This window comes from Schistocerca gregaria, chromosome 10, assembly GCF_023897955.1.
Source record: "Schistocerca gregaria isolate iqSchGreg1 chromosome 10, iqSchGreg1.2, whole genome shotgun sequence".
Taxonomy (NCBI): domain Eukaryota; kingdom Metazoa; phylum Arthropoda; class Insecta; order Orthoptera; family Acrididae; genus Schistocerca; species Schistocerca gregaria.
This window is the reverse complement of record NC_064929.1, coordinates 104,056,670-104,074,792: the sequence shown is the minus strand read 5'-3', so window position 1 is coordinate 104,074,792 and position 18,123 is coordinate 104,056,670. Positions and strand designations below refer to the sequence as shown.

The window sequence follows — 18,123 nt, the reverse complement described above, 5'->3', positions numbered from 1 at the left end:
ATGTAGGTGTGTTAAAAATTCTGGAGGCACTGGGTATAGATACCAGTACCTCTCGCATACTAAGCGAGCGCTCTACCATCTGAGCTACGCCCGCCCCCCCCCCCCCGAAGACTAATGGTGCTACATACAGCCATATAGACGACACAGACCCTTGCACTCCCATTATTCAGCAGACAAACACTACTCTCTATGTAGCCGTTAGGGTGTCTTTCAGGTTTCGTGCATTCTGTATCGAATCGTAGTTGGCCACAATGAAAGTGGCACGTATAACGTCGAAAATAGAATTCGGACACCGCTCTGAGTAAGACCAACGTGTTGTCCACCCTCTAGACTTCAATGAGGTTAAGCCGCGATACCTAAGACAGATCTGCACTCGATGACACCTCGATAACAGCCGGTCCCCACACTTACATCTTGCTCTCCTTACGTCAGTATACATCATATCAGTCTGTGACGCTGGCTTTGCAACATCTTGCGTGCCTTTAGGTTCGCCGCGACCAACACTTACCATGCAGTGACCACAAAAAATGGAGACGCCGCGACTTGAACCCTGGCCCTTTCACATGCCAAGCGAACGCTCTACCAACTGAGCTACGCCCCATGCACGAGCAAACTGCGCTATTCCCCATTCTTTGCGACTCAGATGCGCACGGACACGATGGTTGTTGGTTTGTAGCGGTGAAGGGAGCAGAGTACAAAGGCGCGGACCCGTTCATATACACAAAAGTTCCAAGTAGTTTCGATGCTCTGGTATTACAAATGCAAATTCCGTCTGTTTTTAACGTCTTAAATTGAAAGAGCCGTCACAAATTGCTCCGTTTTCACTCCTTGTCGACAATCATACAGCACCTGAGGTAACAAACACATCTCGAGCCCCATTGTGCACTCCATTATTCATGCCAACTCAGTGCCTCGCTCTTTACTACTGTGTACCAATCTTGTCGTCCAACTGCAAAACACTGGGCCACAACAAGTTTCCGCGTCTCCATTGCACTGCGCATACTACGAATCGCTCCCCTAACTTGGCACTCATCCTCGCAGCCGACTTTTCCGACTTTCCACGACGCTCACGCTAGTGACAGCATTATTTATAGTTCGGCGTCGCGCCAAAGCGAATGAGCACATTTCGCCTACGGCTTAGGCCGCCCTCCTAGTGTGGCTGCTCGGTGTCTGCAGGCAGCGAGGGTCTGCAAGCTTCCTGTGTTCGCACCTATGTCACCTGTGCTTGCTTGTCAGAGACAGACTATCGCAAAACATACAACTCACTCCATGAATTGATTGCTACGGCATCTGTTATCAGCAGTCACAACTAGCAACACCAGTAGCAGCTGACTGCACGCAAAGAATAGGAATGTGCAGTGGGATTTACGTGAACTCAGCGCAAGGCAGATCTTTCCGACATAGGCTTGAGTATCTTACGGGAACACTTGTACTGTTTATAAATTAAGTGTAGGCGTGGGAGGAGGGTGCTTCCTGCGCACTAATAACAGCACGCTTGTCAATTGTGGATGCTAATCATTCGCTTGTATCTTCCTAGACACATCTGCTGGTTGTGAATTATTCCACTTGCATGGCAAGGTGCGCATGTAGGTGTGTTAAAAATTCTGGAGGCACTGGGTATAGATCCCAGTATACATCGCATACTAAGCGAGCGCTCTACCATCTGAGCTACGCCCGCCCCCCCGAAGACAAATGGTGCTACATACAGCCATATAGACGACACAGACCCTTGCACTCCCATTATTCAGCAGACAAACACTACTCTCTATGTATCCGTTAGGGTGTCTTTCAGGTTTCGTGCATTCTGTATCGAATCGTAGTTGGCCACAATGAAAGTGGCACGTATAACGTCGAAAATAGAATTCGGACACCGCTCTGAGTAAGAGCAACGTGTTGTCCACCCTCTAGACTTCAATGAGGTTAAGCCGCGATACCTAAGACATATCTGCACTCGATGACACCTCGATAACAGCCGGTCCCCACACTTACATCTTGCTCTCCTTACGTCAGTATACATCATATCAGTCTGTGACGCTGGCTTTGCAACATCTTGCGTGCCTTTAGGTTCGCCGCGACCAACACTTACCATGCACTGACCACAAAAAATGGAGGCGCCGCGGCTTGAACCCTGGACCTTTCACATGCCAAGCGAACGCTCTACCAACTGAGCTACGCCCCATGCACGAGCAAACTGCGCTATTCCCCATTCTTTGCGACTCAGATGCGCACGGACACGATGGTTGGTTGGTTTGTAGCGGTGAAGGGAGCAGAGTACAAAGGCGCGGACCCGTTCATATACACAAAACTTCCAAGTAGTTTCGATGCTCTGGAATTACAAATGCAATTTCCGTCTGTTTTTAACGTCTTAAATTGAAAGAGCCATCACAAATTGCTCCGTTTTCACTCCTTGTCGACAATCATACAGCACCTGAGGTAACAAACACATCTCGAGCCCCATTGTGCACTCCATTATTCATGCCAACTCAGTGCCTCGCTCTTTACTACTGTGTACCAATCTTGTCGTCCAACTGAAAAACACTGGGCCACAACAAGTTTCCGCGTCTCCATTGCACTGCGCATACTACGAATCGCTCCCCAAACTTGGCACTCACCCTCGCAGCCGACTTTTCCGACTTTCCACGACGCTCACGCTAGTGACAGCATTATTTATAGTTCGACGTCGCGCCAAAGCGAATGAGCACATTTCGCCTAGGGCTTAGGCCGCCCTCCTAGTGTGGCTGCTCGGTGTCTGCAGGCAGCGAGGGTCTGCAAGCTTCCTGTGTTCGCACCTATGTCACCTGTGCTTGCTTGTCAGAGACAGACTATCGCAAAACATACAACTCACTCCATGAATTGATTGCTACGGCATCTGTTATCAGCAGTCACAACTAGCAACACCAGTAGCAGCTGACTGCACGCAAAGAATAGGAATGTGCAGTGGGATTTACGTGAACTCAGCGCAAGGCAGATCTTTCCGACATAGGCTTGAGAATCTTACGGGAACACTTGTACTGTTTCTAAATTAAGTGTAGGCGTGGGAGGAGGGTGCTTCCTGCGCACTAATAACAGCACGCTTGTCAATTGTGGATGCTAATCATTCGCTTGTATCTTCCTAGACACATCTGCTGGTTGTGAATTATTCCACTTGCATGGCAAGGTGCGCATGTAGGTGTGTTAAAAATTCTGGAGGCACTGGGTATAGATCCCAGTATACATCGCATACTAAGCGAGCGCTCTACCATCTGAGCTACGCCCGCCCCCCCGAAGACAAATGGTGCTACATACAGCCATATAGACGACACAGACCCTTGCACTCCCATTATTCAGCAGACAAACACTACTCTCTATGTATCCGTTAGGGTGTCTTTCAGGTTTCGTGCATTCTGTATCGAATCGTAGTTGGCCACAATGAAAGTGGCACGTATAACGTCGAAAATAGAATTCGGACACCGCTCTGAGTAAGAGCAACGTGTTGTCCACCCTCTAGACTTCAATGAGGTTAAGCCGCGATACCTAAGACATATCTGCACTCGATGACACCTCGATAACAGCCGGTCCCCACACTTACATCTTGCTCTCCTTACGTCAGTATACATCATATCAGTCTGTGACGCTGGCTTTGCAACATCTTGCGTGCCTTTAGGTTCGCCGCGACCAACACTTACCATGCACTGACCACAAAAAATGGAGGCGCCGCGGCTTGAACCCTGGACCTTTCACATGCCAAGCGAACGCTCTACCAACTGAGCTACGCCCCATGCACGAGCAAACTGCGCTATTCCCCATTCTTTGCGACTCAGATGCGCACGGACACGATGGTTGGTTGGTTTGTAGCGGTGAAGGGAGCAGAGTACAAAGGCGCGGACCCGTTCATATACACAAAACTTCCAAGTAGTTTCGATGCTCTGGTATTACAAATGCAATTTCCGTCTGTTTTTAACGTCTTAAATTGAAAGAGCCATCACAAATTGCTCCGTTTTCACTCCTTGTCGACAATCATACAGCACCTGAGGTAACAAACACATCTCGAGCCCCATTGTGCACTCCATTATTCATGCCAACTCAGTGCCTCGCTCTTTACTACTGTGTACCAATCTTGTCGTCCAACTGAAAAACACTGGGCCACAACAAGTTTCCGCGTCTCCATTGCACTGCGCATACTACAAAACGCTCCCCAAACTTGGCACTCACCCTCGCAGCCGACTTTTCCGACTTTCCACGACGCTCACGCTAGTGACAGCATTATTTATAGTTCGACGTCGCGCCAAAGCGAATGAGCACATTTCGCCTAGGGCTTAGGCCGCCCTCCTAGTGTGGCTGCTCGGTGTCTGCAGGCAGCGAGGGTCTGCAAGCTTCCTGTGTTCGCACCTATGTCACCTGTGCTTGCTTGTCAGAGACAGACTATCGCAAAACATACAACTCACTCCATGAATTGATTGCTACGGCATCTGTTATCAGCAGTCACAACTAGCAACACCAGTAGCAGCTGACTGCACGCAAAGAATAGGAATGTGCAGTGGGATTTACGTGAACTCAGCGCAAGGCAGATCTTTCCGACATAGGCTTGAGAATCTTACGGGAACACTTGTACTGTTTATAAATTAAGTGTAGGCGTGGGAGGAGGGTGCTTCCTGCGCACTAATAACAGCACGCTTGTCAATTGTGGATGCTAATCATTCGCTTGTATCTTCCTAGACACATCTGCTGGTTGTGAATTATTCCACTTGCATGGCAAGGTGCGCATGTAGGTGTGTTAAAAATTCTGGAGGCACTGGGTATAGATCCCAGTATAGATCGCATACTAAGCGAGCGCTCTACCATCTGAGCTACGCCCGCCCCCCCGAAGACTAATGGTGCTACATACAGCCATATAGACGACACAGACCCTTGCACTCCCATTATTCAGCAGACAAACACTACTCTCTATGTATCCGTTAGGGTGTCTTTCAGGTTTCGTGCATTCTGTATCGAATCGTAGTTGGCCACAATGAAAGTGGCACGTATAACGTCGAAAATAGAATTCGGACACCGCTCTGAGTAAGAGCAACGTGTTGTCCACCCTCTAGACTTCAATGAGGTTAAGCCGCGATACCTAAGACAGTTCTGCACTCGATGACACCTCGATAACAGCCGGTCCCCACACTTACATCTTGCTCTCCTTACGTCAGTATACATCATATCAGTCTGTGACGCTGGCTTTGCAACATCTTGCGTGCCTTTAGGTTCGCCGCGACCAACACTTACCATGCACTGACCACAAAATATGGAGGCGCCGTGGCTCGAACCCTGGACCTTTCACATGCCAAGCGAACGCTCTACCAACTGAGCTACGCCCCATGCACGAGCAAACTGCGCTATTCCCCATTCTTTGCGACTCAGATGCGCACGGACACGATGGTTGGTTGGTTTGTAGCGGTGAAGGGAGCAGAGTACAAAGGCGCGGACCCGTTCATATACACAAAACTTCCAAGTAGTTTCGATGCTCTGGTATTACAAATGCAATTTCCGTCTGTTTTTAACGTCTTAAATTGAAAGAGCCATCACAAATTGCTCCGTTTTCACTCCTTGTCGACAATCATACAGCACCTGAGGTAACAAACACATCTCGAGCCCCATTGTGCACTCCATTATTCATGCCAACTCAGTGCCTCGCTCTTTACTACTGTGTACCAATCTTGTCGTCCAACTGCAAAACACTGGGCCACGACAAGTTTCCGCGTCTCCATTGCACTGCGCATACTACAAAACGCTCCCCAAACTTGGCACTCACCCTCGCAGCCGACTTTTCCGACTTTCCACGACGCTCACGCTAGTGACAGCATTATTTATAGTTCGACGTCGCGCCAAAGCGAATGAGCACATTTCACCTACGGCTTAGGCCGCCCTCCTAGTGTGGCTGCTCGGTGTCTGCAGGCAGCGAGGGTCTGCAAGCTTCCTGTGTTCGCACCTATGTCACCTGTGCTTGCTTGTCAGAGACAGACTATCGCAAAACATACAACTCACTCCATGAATTGATTGCTACGGCATCTGTTATCAGCAGTCACAACTAGCAACACCAGTAGCAGCTGACTGCACGCAAAGAATAGGAATGTGCAGTGGGATTTACGTGAACTCAGCGCAAGGCAGATCTTTCCGACATAGGCTTGAGAATCTTACGGGAACACTTGTACTGTTTCTAAATTAAGTGTAGGCGTGGGAGGAGGGTGCTTCCTGCGCACTAATAACAGCACGCTTGTCAATTGTGGATGCTAATCATTCGCTTGTATCTTCCTAGACACATCTGCTGGTTGTGAATTATTCCACTTGCATGGCAAGGTGCGCATGTAGGTGTGTTAAAAATTCTGGAGGCACTGGGTATAGATCCCAGTATACATCGCATACTAAGCGAGCGCTCTACCATCTGAGCTACGCCCGCCCCCCCGAAGACAAATGGTGCTACATACAGCCATATAGACGACACAGACCCTTGCACTCCCATTATTCAGCAGACAAACACTACTCTCTATGTATCCGTTAGGGTGTCTTTCAGGTTTCGTGCATTCTGTATCGAATCGTAGTTGGCCACAATGAAAGTGGCACGTATAACGTCGAAAATAGAATTCGGACACCGCTCTGAGTAAGAGCAACGTGTTGTCCACCCTCTAGACTTCAATGAGGTTAAGCCGCGATACCTAAGACATATCTGCACTCGATGACACCTCGATAACAGCCGGTCCCCACACTTACATCTTGCTCTCCTTACGTCAGTATACATCATATCAGTCTGTGACGCTGGCTTTGCAACATCTTGCGTGCCTTTAGGTTCGCCGCGACCAACACTTACCATGCACTGACCACAAAAAATGTAGGCGCCGCGGCTTGAACCCTGGACCTTTCACATGCCAAGCGAACGCTCTACCAACTGAGCTACGCCCCATGCACGAGCAAACTGCGCTATTCCCCATTCTTTGCGACTCAGATGCGCACGGACACGATGGTTGGTTGGTTTGTAGCGGTGAAGGGAGCAGAGTACAAAGGCGCGGACCCGTTCATATACACAAAACTTCCAAGTAGTTTCGATGCTCTGGTATTACAAATGCAAATTCCGTCTGTTTTTAACGTCTTAAATTGAAAGAGCCGTCACAAATTGCTCCGTTTTCACTCCTTGTCGACAATCATACAGCACCTGAGGTAACAAACACATCTCGAGCCCCATTGTGCACTCCATTATTCATGCCAACTCAGTGCCTCGCTCTTTACTACTGTGTACCAATCTTGTCGTCCAACTGCAAAACACTGGGCCACAACAAGTTTCCGCGTCTCCATTGCACTGCGCATACTACGAATCGCTCCCCTAACTTGGCACTCATCCTCGCAGCCGACTTTTCCGACTTTCCACGACGCTCACGCTAGTGACAGCATTATTTATAGTTCGGCGTCGCGCCAAAGCGAATGAGCACATTTCGCCTACGGCTTAGGCCGCCCTCCTAGTGTGGCTGCTCGGTGTCTGCAGGCAGCGAGGGTCTGCAAGCTTCCTGTGTTCGCACCTATGTCACCTGTGCTTGCTTGTCAGAGACAGACTATCGCAAAACATACAACTCACTCCATGAATTGATTGCTACGGCATCTGTTATCAGCAGTCACAACTAGCAACACCAGTAGCAGCTGACTGCACGCAAAGAATAGGAATGTGCAGTGGGATTTACGTGAACTCAGCGCAAGGCAGATCTTTCCGACATAGGCTTGAGTATCTTACGGGAACACTTGTACTGTTTCTAAATTAAGTGTAGGCGTGGGAGGAGGGTGCTTCCTGCGCACTAATAACAGCACGCTTGTCAATTGTGGATGCTAATCATTCGCTTGTATCTTCCTAGACACATCTGCTGGTTGTGAATTATTCCACTTGCATGGCAAGGTGCGCATGTAGGTGTGTTAAAAATTCTGGAGGCACTGGGTATAGATCCCAGTATAGATCGCATACTAAGCGAGCGCTCTACCATCTGAGCTACGCCCGCCCCCCCGAAGACTAATGGTGCTACATACAGCCATATAGACGACACAGACCCTTGCACTCCCATTATTCAGCAGACAAACACTACTCTCTATGTATCCGTTAGGGTGTCTTTCAGGTTTCGTGCATTCTGTATCGAATCGTAGTTGGCCACAATGAAAGTGGCACGTATAACGTCGAAAATAGAATTCGGACACCGCTCTGAGTAAGAGCAACGTGTTGTCCACCCTCTAGACTTCAATGAGGTTAAGCCGCGATACCTAAGACATATCTGCACTCGATGACACCTCGATAACAGCCGGTCCCCACACTTACATCTTGCTCTCCTTACGTCAGTATACATCATATCAGTCTGTGACGCTGGCTTTGCAACATCTTGCGTGCCTTTAGGTTCGCCGCGACCAACACTTACCATGCACTGACCACAAAAAATGGAGGCGCCCCGGCTTGAACCCTGGACCTTTCACATGCCAAGCGAACGCTCTACCAACTGAGCTACGCCCCATGCACGAGCAAACTGCGCTATTCCCCATTCTTTGCGACTCAGATGCGCACGGACACGATGGTTGGTTGGTTTGTAGCGGTGAAGGGAGCAGAGTACAAAGGCGCGGACCCGTTCATATACACAAAACTTCCAAGTAGTTTCGATGCTCTGGTATTACAAATGCAATTTCCGTCTGTTTTTAACGTCTTAAATTGAAAGAGCCATCACAAATTGCTCCGTTTTCACTCCTTGTCGACAATCATACAGCACCTGAGGTAACAAACACATCTCGAGCCCCATTGTGCACTCCATTATTCATGCCAACTCAGTGCCTCGCTCTTTACTACTGTGTACCAATCTTGTCGTCCAACTGCAAAACACTGGGCCACAACAAGTTTCCGCGTCTCCATTGCACTGCGCATACTACAAAACGCTCCCCAAACTTGGCACTCACCCTCGCAGCCGACTTTTCCGACTTTCCACGACGCTCACGCTAGTGACAGCATTATTTATAGTTCGACGTCGCGCCAAAGCGAATGAGCACATTTCACCTACGGCTTAGGCCGCCCTCCTAGTGTGGCTGCTCGGTGTCTGCAGGCAGCGAGGGTCTGCAAGCTTCCTGTGTTCGCACCTATGTCACCTGTGCTTGCTTGTCAGAGACAGACTATCGCAAAACATACAACTCACTCCATGAATTGATTGCTACGGCATCTGTTATCAGCAGTCACAACTAGCAACACCAGTAGTAGCTGACTGCACGCAAAGAATAGGAATGTGCAGTGGGATTTACGTGAACTCAGCGCAAGGCAGATCTTTCCGACATAGGCTTGAGAATCTTACGGGAACACTTGTACTGTTTCTAAATTAAGTGTAGGCGTGGGAGGAGGGTGCTTCCTGCGCACTAATAACAGCACGCTTGTCAATTGTGGATGCTAATCATTCGCTTGTATCTTCCTAGACACATCTGCTGGTTGTGAATTATTCCACTTGCATGGCAAGGTGCGCATGTAGGTGTGTTAAAAATTCTGGAGGCACTGGGTATAGATCCCAGTACCGCTCGCATACTAAGCGAGCGCTCTACCATCTGAGCTACGCCCGCCCTCCCGAAGACTAATGGTGCTACATACAGCCATATAGACGACACAGACCCTTGCACTCCCATTATTCAGCAGACAAACACTACTCTCTATGTAGCCGTTAGGGTGTCTTTCAGGTTTCGTGCATTCTGTACCGAATCGTAGTTGGCCACAATGAAAGTGGCATGTATAACGTCGAAAATAGAATTCGGACACCGCTCTGAGTAAGACCAACGTGTTGTCCACCCTCTAGACTTCAATGAGGTTAAGCCGCGATACCTAAGACAGATCTGCACTCGATGACACCTCGATAACAGCCGGTCCCCACACTTACATCTTGCTCTCCTTACGTCAGTATACATCATATCAGTCTGTGACGCTGGCTTTGCAACATCTTGCGTGCCTTTAGGTTCGCCGCGACCAACACTTACCATGCACTGACCACAAAAAATGGAGACGCCGCGACTTGAACCCTGGCCCTTTCACATGCCAAGCGAACGCTCTACCAACTGAGCTACGCCCCATGCACGAGCAAACTGCCGCCATTCCCCATTCTTTGCGACTCAGATGCGCACGGACACGATGGTTGTTGGTTTGTAGCGGTGAAGGGAGCAGAGTACAAAGGCGCGGACCCGTTCATATACACAAAAGTTCCAAGTAGTTTCGATGCTCTGGTATTACAAATGCAAATTCCGTCTGTTTTTAACGTCTTAAATTGAAAGAGCCGTCACAAATTGCTCCGTTTTCACTCCTTGTCGACAATCATACAGCACCTGAGGTAACAAACACATCTCGAGCCCCATTGTGCACTCCATTATTCATGCCAACTCAGTGCCTCGCTATTTACTACTGTGTACCAATCTTGTCGTCCAACTGCAAAACACTGGGCCACAACAAGTTTCCGGGTCTCCATTGCACTGCGCATACTACAAAACGCTCCCCAAACTTGGCACTCACCCTCGCAGCCGACTTTTCCGACTTTCCACGACGCTCACGCTAGTGACAGCATTATTTATAGTTCGACGTCGCGCCAAAGCGAATGAGCACATTTCACCTACGGCTTAGGCCGCCCTCCTAGTGTGGCTGCTCGGTGTCTGCAGGCAGCGAGGGTCTGCAAGCTTCCTGTGTTCGCACCTATGTCACCTGTGCTTGCTTGTCAGAGACAGACTATCGCAAAACATACAACTCACTCCATGAATTGATTGCTACGGCATCTGTTATCAGCAACACCAGTAGCAGCTGACTGCACGCAAAGAATAGGAATGTGCAGTGGGATTTACGTGAACTCAGCGCAAGGCAGATCTTTCCGACATAGGCTTGAGAATCTTACGGGAACACTTGTAGTGTTTCTAAATTAAGTGTAGGCGTGGGAGGAGGGTGCTTCCTGCGCACTAATAACAGCACGCTTGTCAATTGTGGATGCTAATCATTCGCTTGTATCTTCCTAGACACATCTGCTGGTTGTGAATTATTCCACTTGCATGGCAAGGTGAGCATGTAGGTGTGTTAAAAATTCTGGAGGCACTGGGTATAGATACCAGTACCTCTCGCATACTAAGCGAGCGCTATACCATCTGAGCTACGCCCGCCCTCCCGAAGATTAATGGTGCTACATACAGCCATATAGACGACACAGACCCTTGCACTCCCATTATTCAGCAGACAAACACTACTCTCTATGTAGCCGTTAGGGTGTCTTTCAGGTTTCGTGCATTCTGTATCGAATCGTAGTTGGCCACAATGAAAGTGGCACGTATAACGTCGAAAATAGAATTCGGACACCGCTCTGAGTAAGACCAACGTGTTGTCCACCCTCTAGACTTCAATGAGGTTAAGCCGCGATACCTAAGACAGATCTGCACTCGATGACACCTCGATAACAGCCGGTCCCCACACTTACATCTTGCTCTCCTTACGTCAGTATACATCATATCAGTCTGTGACGCTGGCTTTGCAACATCTTGCGTGCCTTTAGGTTCGCCGCGACCAACACTTACCATGCACTGACCACAAAAAATGGAGGCGCCGCGGCTTGAACCCTGGCCCTTGCACATGCCAAGCGAACGCTCTACCAACTGAGCTACGCCCCATGCACGAGCAAACTGCGCTATTCCCCATTCTTTGCACTCAGATGCGCACGGACACGATGGTTGTTGGTTTGTAGCGGTGAAGGGAGCAGAGTACAAAGGCGCGGACCCGTTCATATACACAAAAGTTCCAAGTAGTTTCGATGCTCTGGTATTACAAATGCAAATTCCGTCTGTTTTTAACGTCTTAAATTGAAAGAGCCGTCACAAATTGCTCCGTTTTCACTCCTTGTCGACAATCATACAGCACCTGAGGTAACAAACACATCTCGAGCCCCATTGTGCACTCCATTATTCATGCCAACTCAGTGCCTTGCTCTTTACTACTGTGTACCAATCTTGTCGTCCAACTGCAAAACACTGGGCCACAACAAGTTTCCGCGTCTCCATTGCACTGCGCATACTACGAATCGCTCCCCAAACTTGGCACTCACCCTCGCAGCCGACTTTTCCGACTTTCCACGACGCTCACGCTAGTGACAGCATTATTTATAGTTCGACGTCGCGCCAAAGCGAATGAGCACATTTCGCCTAGGGCTTAGGCCGCCCTCCTAGTGTGGCTGCTCGGTGTCTGCAGGCAGCGAGGGTCTGCAAGCTTCCTGTGTTCGCACCTATGTCACCTGTGCTTGCTTGTCAGAGACAGACTATCGCAAAACATACAACTCACTCCATGAATTGATTGCTACGGCATCTGTTATCAGCAGTCACAACTAGCAACACCAGTAGCAGCTGACTGCACGCAAAGAATAGGAATGTGCAGTGGGATTTACGTGAACTCAGCGCAAGGCAGATCTTTCCGACATAGGCTTGAGAATCTTACGGGAACACTTGTACTGTTTCTAAATTAAGTGTAGGCGTGGGAGGAGGGTGCCTCCTGCTCACTAATAACAGCACGCTTGTCAATTGTGGATGCTAATCATTCGCTTGTATCTTCCTAGACACATCTGCTGGTTGTGAATTATTCCACTTGCATGGCAAGGTGCGCATGTAGGTGTGTTAAAAATTCTGGAGGCACTGGGTATAGATACCAGGACCTCTCGCATACTAAGCGAGCGCTATACCATCTGAGCTACGCCCGCCCTCCCGAAGACTAATGGTACTACATACAGCCATATAGACGACACAGACCCTTACACTCCCATTATTCAGCAGACAATCACTACTCTCTATGTATCCGTTAGGGTGTCTTTCAGGTTTCGTGCATTCTGTATCGAATCGTAGTTGGCCACAATGAAAGTGGCACGTATAACGTCGAAAATAGAATTCGGACACCGCTCTGAGTAAGACCAACGTGTTGTCCACCCTCTAGACTTCAATGAGGTTAAGCCGCGATACCTAAGACAGATCTGCACTCGATGACACCTCGATAACAGCCGGTCCCCACACTTACATCTTGCTCTCCTTACGTCAGTATACATCATATCAGTCTGTGACGCTGGCTTTGCAACATCTTGCGTGCCTTTAGGTTCGCCGCGACCAACACTTACCATGCAATGACCACAAAAAATTGAGGCGCCGCGGCTTGAACCCTGGACCTTTCACATGCCAAGCGAACGCTCTACCAACTGAGCTACGCCCCATGCACGAGCAAACTGCGCAATTCCCCATTCTTTGCGACTCAGATGCGCACGGACACGATGGTTGGTTGGTTTGTAGCGGTGAAGGGAGCAGAGTACAAAGGCGCGGACCCGTTCATATACACAAAACTTCCAAGTAGTTTCGATGCTCTGGTATTACAAATGCAAATTCCGTCTGTTTTTAACGTCTTAAATTGAAAGAGCCGTCACAAATTGCTCCGTTTTCACTCCTTGTCGACAATCATACAGCACCTGAGGTACCAAACACATCTCGAGCCCCATTGTGCACTCCATTATTCATGCCAACTCAGTGCCTCGCTCTTTACTACTGTGTACCAATCTTGTCGTCCAACTGCAAAACACTGGGCCACAACAAGTTTCCGCGTCTCCATTGCACTGCGCATACTACTAATCGCTCCCCAAACTTGGCACTCACCCTCGCAGCCGACTTTTCCGACTTTCCACGACGCTCACGCTAGTGACAGCATTATTTATAGTTCGACGTCGCGCCAAAGCGAATGAGCACATTTCGCCTAGGGCTTAGGCCGCCCTCCTAGTGTGGCTGCTCGGTGTCTGCAGGCAGCGAGGGTCTGCAAGCTTCCTGTGTTCGCACCTATGTCACCTGTGCTTGCTTGTCAGAGACAGACTATCGCAAAACATACAACTCACTCCATGAATTGATTGCTACGGCATCTGTTATCAGCAGTCACAACTAGCAACACCAGTAGCAGCTGACTGCACGCAAAGAATAGGAATGTGCAGTGGGATTTACGTGAACTCAGCGCAAGGCAGATCTTTCCGACATAGGCTTGAGATCTTACGGGAACACTTGTAGTGTTTCTAAATTAAGTGTAGGCGTGGGAGGAGGGTGCTTCCTGCGCACTAATAACAGCACGCTTGTCAATTGTGGATGCTAATCATTCGCTTGTATCTTCCTAGACACATCTGCTGGTTGTGAATTATTCCACTTGCATGGCAAGGTGAGCATGTAGGTGTGTTAAAAATTCTGGAGGCACTGGGTATAGATCCCAGTACCTCTCGCATACTAAGCGAGCGCTCTACCATCTGAGCTACGCCCGCCCCCCCCCCCCCCCCGAAGACTAATGGTGCTACATACAGCCATATAGACGACACAGACCCTTGCACTCCCATTATTCAGCAGACAAACACTACTCTCTATGTATCCGTAAGGGTGTCTTTCAGGTTTCGTGCATTCTGTATCGAATCGTAGTTGGCCACAATGAAAGTGGCACGTATAACGTCGAAAATAGAATTCGGACACCGCTCTGAGTAAGACCAACGTGTTGTCCACCCTCTAGACTTCAATGAGGTTAAGCCGCGATACCTAAGACAGATCTGCACTCGATGACACCTCGATAACAGCCGGTCCCCACACTTACATCTTGCTCTCCTTACGTCAGTATACATCATATCAGTCTGTGACGCTGGCTTTGCAACATCTTGCGTGCCTTTAGGTTCGCCGCGACCAACACTTACCATGCACTGACCACAAAAAATGGAGGCGCCGCGGCTTGAACCCTGGACCTTTCACATGCCAAGCGAACGCTCTACCAACTGAGCTCCGCCCAATGCACGAGCAAACGGCGCTATTCCCCATTCTTTGCGACTCAGATGCGCACGGACACGATGGTTGGTTGGTTTGTAGCGGTGAAGGGAGCAGAGTACAAAGGCGCGGACCCGTTCATATACACAAAAGTACCAAGTAGTTTCGATGCTCTGGTATTACAAATGCAAATTCCGTCTGTTTTTAACGTCTTAAATTGAAAGAGCCGTCACAAATTGCTCCGTTTTCACTCCTTGTCGACAGTCATACAGCACCTGAGGTAACAAACACATCTCGAGCCCCATTGTGCACTCCATTATTCATGCCAACTCAGTGCCTCGCTCTTTACTACTGTGTACCAATCTTGTCGTCCAACTGCAAAACACTGGGCCACAACAAGTTTCCGCGTCTCCATTGCACTGCGCATACTACGAATCGCTCCCCAAACTTGGCACTCACCCTCGCAGCCGACTTTTCCGACTTTCCACGACGCTCACGCCAGTGACAGCATTATTTATAGTTCGACGTCGCGCCAAAGCGAATGAGCACATTTCGCCTAGGGCTTAGGCCGCCCTCCTAGTGTGGCTGCTCGGTGTCTGCAGGCAGCGAGGGTCTGCAAGCTTCCTGTGTTCGCACCTATGTCACCTGTGCTTGCTTGTCAGAGACAGACTATCGCAAAACATACAACTCACTCCATGAATTGATTGCTACGGCATCTGTTATCAGCAGTCACAACTAGCAACACCAGTAGCAGCTGACTGCACGCAAAGAATAGGAATGTGCAGTGGGATTTACGTGAACTCAGCGCAAGGCAGATCTTTCCGACATAGGCTTGAGAATCGTACGGGAACACTTGTACTGTTTCTAAATTAAGTGTAGGCGTTGGTGGAGGGTGCTTCCTGCGCACTAATAACAGCACGCTTGTCAATTGTGGATGCTAATCATTCGCTTGTATCTTCCTAGACACATCTGCTGGTTTTGAATTATTCCACTTGCATGGCAAGGTGCGCATGTAGGTGTGTTAAAAATTCTGGAGGCACTGGGTATAGATCCCAGTACCTCTCGCATACCAAGCGAGCGCTCTACCATATGAGCTACGCCCGCCCCCCCCCGAAGACTAATGGTGCTACATACAGCCATATAGACGACACAGACCCTTGCACTCCCATTATTCATCAGACAAACACTACTCTCTATGTATCCGTTAGGGTGTCTTTCAGGTTTCCTGCATTCTGCATCGAATCGTAGTTGGCCACAATGAAAGTGGCACGTATAACGTCGAAAATAGAATTCGGACACCGCTCTGAGTAAGACCAACGTGTTGTCCACCCTCTAGACTTCAATGAGGTTAAGCCGCGATATCTAAGACAGATCTGCACTCGATGACACCTCGATAACAGCCGGTCCCCACACTTACATCTTGCTCTCCTTAACTCAGTATACATCATATCAGTCTGTGACGCTGGCTTTGCAACATCTTGCGTGCCTTTAGGTTCGCCGCGACCAACACTTACCATGCACTGACCACAAAAAATGGAGGCGCCGTGGCTTGAACCCTGGCCCTTTCACATGCCAAGCGAACGCTCTACCAACTGAGCTACGCCCCATGCACGAGCAAACTGTGCTATTCCCCATTCTTTGCGACTCAGATGCGCACGGACACGATGGTTGTTGGTTCGTAGCGGTGAAGGGAGCAGAGTACAAAGGCGCGGACCCGTTCATATACACAAAAGTTCCAAGTAGTTTCGATGCTCTGGTATTACAAATGCAAATTCCGTCTGTTTTTAACGTCTTAAATTGAAAGAGCCGTCACAAATTGCTCCGTTTTCACTCCTTGTCGACAATCATACAGCACCTGAGGTAACAAACACATCTCGAGCCCCATTGTGCACTCCATTATTCATGCCAACTCAGTGCATCGCTCTTTACTACTGTGTACCAATCTTGTTGTCCAACTGCAAAACACTGGGCCACAACAAGTTTCCGCGTCTCCATTGCACTGCGCATACTACGAATCGCTCCCCAAACTTGGCACTCACCCTCGCAGCCGACTTTTCCGACTTTCCACGACGCTCACGCCAGTGACAGCATTATTTATAGTTCGACGTCGCGCCAAAGCGAATGAGCACATTTCGCCTACGGCTTAGGCCGCCCTCCTAGTGTGGCTGTTCGGTGTCTGCAGGCAGCGAGGGTCTGCAACCTTCCTGTGTTCGCACCTATGTCACCTGTGCTTGCTTGTCAGAGACAGACTATCGCAAAACATACAACTCACTCCATGAATTGATTGCTACGGCATCTGTTATCAGCAGTCACAACTAGCAACACCAGTAGCAGCTGACTGCACGCAAAGAATAGGAATGTGCAGTGGGATTTACGTGAACTCAGCGCAAGGCAGATCTTTCCGACATAGGCTTGAGAATCTTACGGGAACACTTGTACTGTTTCTAAATTAAGTGTAGGCGTGGGAGGATGGTGCTTCCTGCGCACTAATAACAGCACGCTTGTCAGTTGTGGATGCTAATCATTCGCTTGTATCTTCCTAGACACATCTGCTGGTTGTGAATTATTCCACTTGCATGGCAAGGTGCGCATGTAGGTGTGTTAAAAATTCTGGAGGCACTGGGTATAGATCCCAGTACCTCTCGCATACTAAGCGAGCGCTCTACCATCTGAGCTACGCCCGCCCCTCCCGAAGTCTAAGGGTGCTACATACAGCCATATACACGACACAGACCCTTGCACTCCCATTATTCAGCAGACAAACACTACTCTCTATGTATCCGTTAGGGTGTCTTTCAGGTTTCGTGCATTCTGTATCGAATCGTAGTTGGCCACAATGAAAGTGGCACGTATAACGTCGAAAATAGAATTCGGACACCGCTCTGAGTAAGACCAACGTGTTGTCCACCCTCTAGACTTCAATGAGGTTAAGGCGCGATACCTAAGACAGATCTGCACTCGATGACACCTCGATAACAGCCGGTCCCCACACTTACATCTTGCTCTCCTTACGTCAGTATACATCATATCAGTCTGTGACGCTGGCTTTGCAACATCTTGCGTGCCTTTAGGTTCGCCGCGACCAACACTTACCATGCACTGACCACAAAAAATGGAGGCGCCGTGGCTTGAACCCTGGCCCTTTCACATGCCAAGCGAACGCTCTACCAACTGAGCTACGCCCCATGCACGAGCAAACTGCGCTATTCCCCATTCTTTGCGACTCAGATGCGCACGGACACGATGGTTGTTGGTTCGTAGCGGTGAAGGGAGCAGAGTACAAAGGCGCGGACCCGTTCATATACACAAAAGTTCCAAGTAGTTTCGATGCTCTGGTATTACAAA

General features: G+C 49.2%; 1 protein-coding gene, 1 non-coding gene and 1 pseudogene across 3 annotated transcripts in view; 1 reads left to right on the top strand and 2 right to left on the bottom strand.

The window, feature by feature from the left end:
- Positions 1-18,123, top strand: part of LOC126293624 (uncharacterized) — a 201,222-nt gene that overhangs the window by 79,761 nt on the left and 103,338 nt on the right. The gene's annotated exons all lie outside the window — the stretch shown is intronic.
- The window catches only part of LOC126293205 (uncharacterized), an 88,589-nt pseudogene that overhangs the window by 42,155 nt on the left and 28,311 nt on the right, over positions 1-18,123 (bottom strand).
- On the bottom strand, positions 13,145-13,217 carry Trnaa-ggc (transfer RNA alanine (anticodon GGC)). The gene has a single exon. It is a non-coding gene; the product is annotated as a tRNA-Ala (tRNA).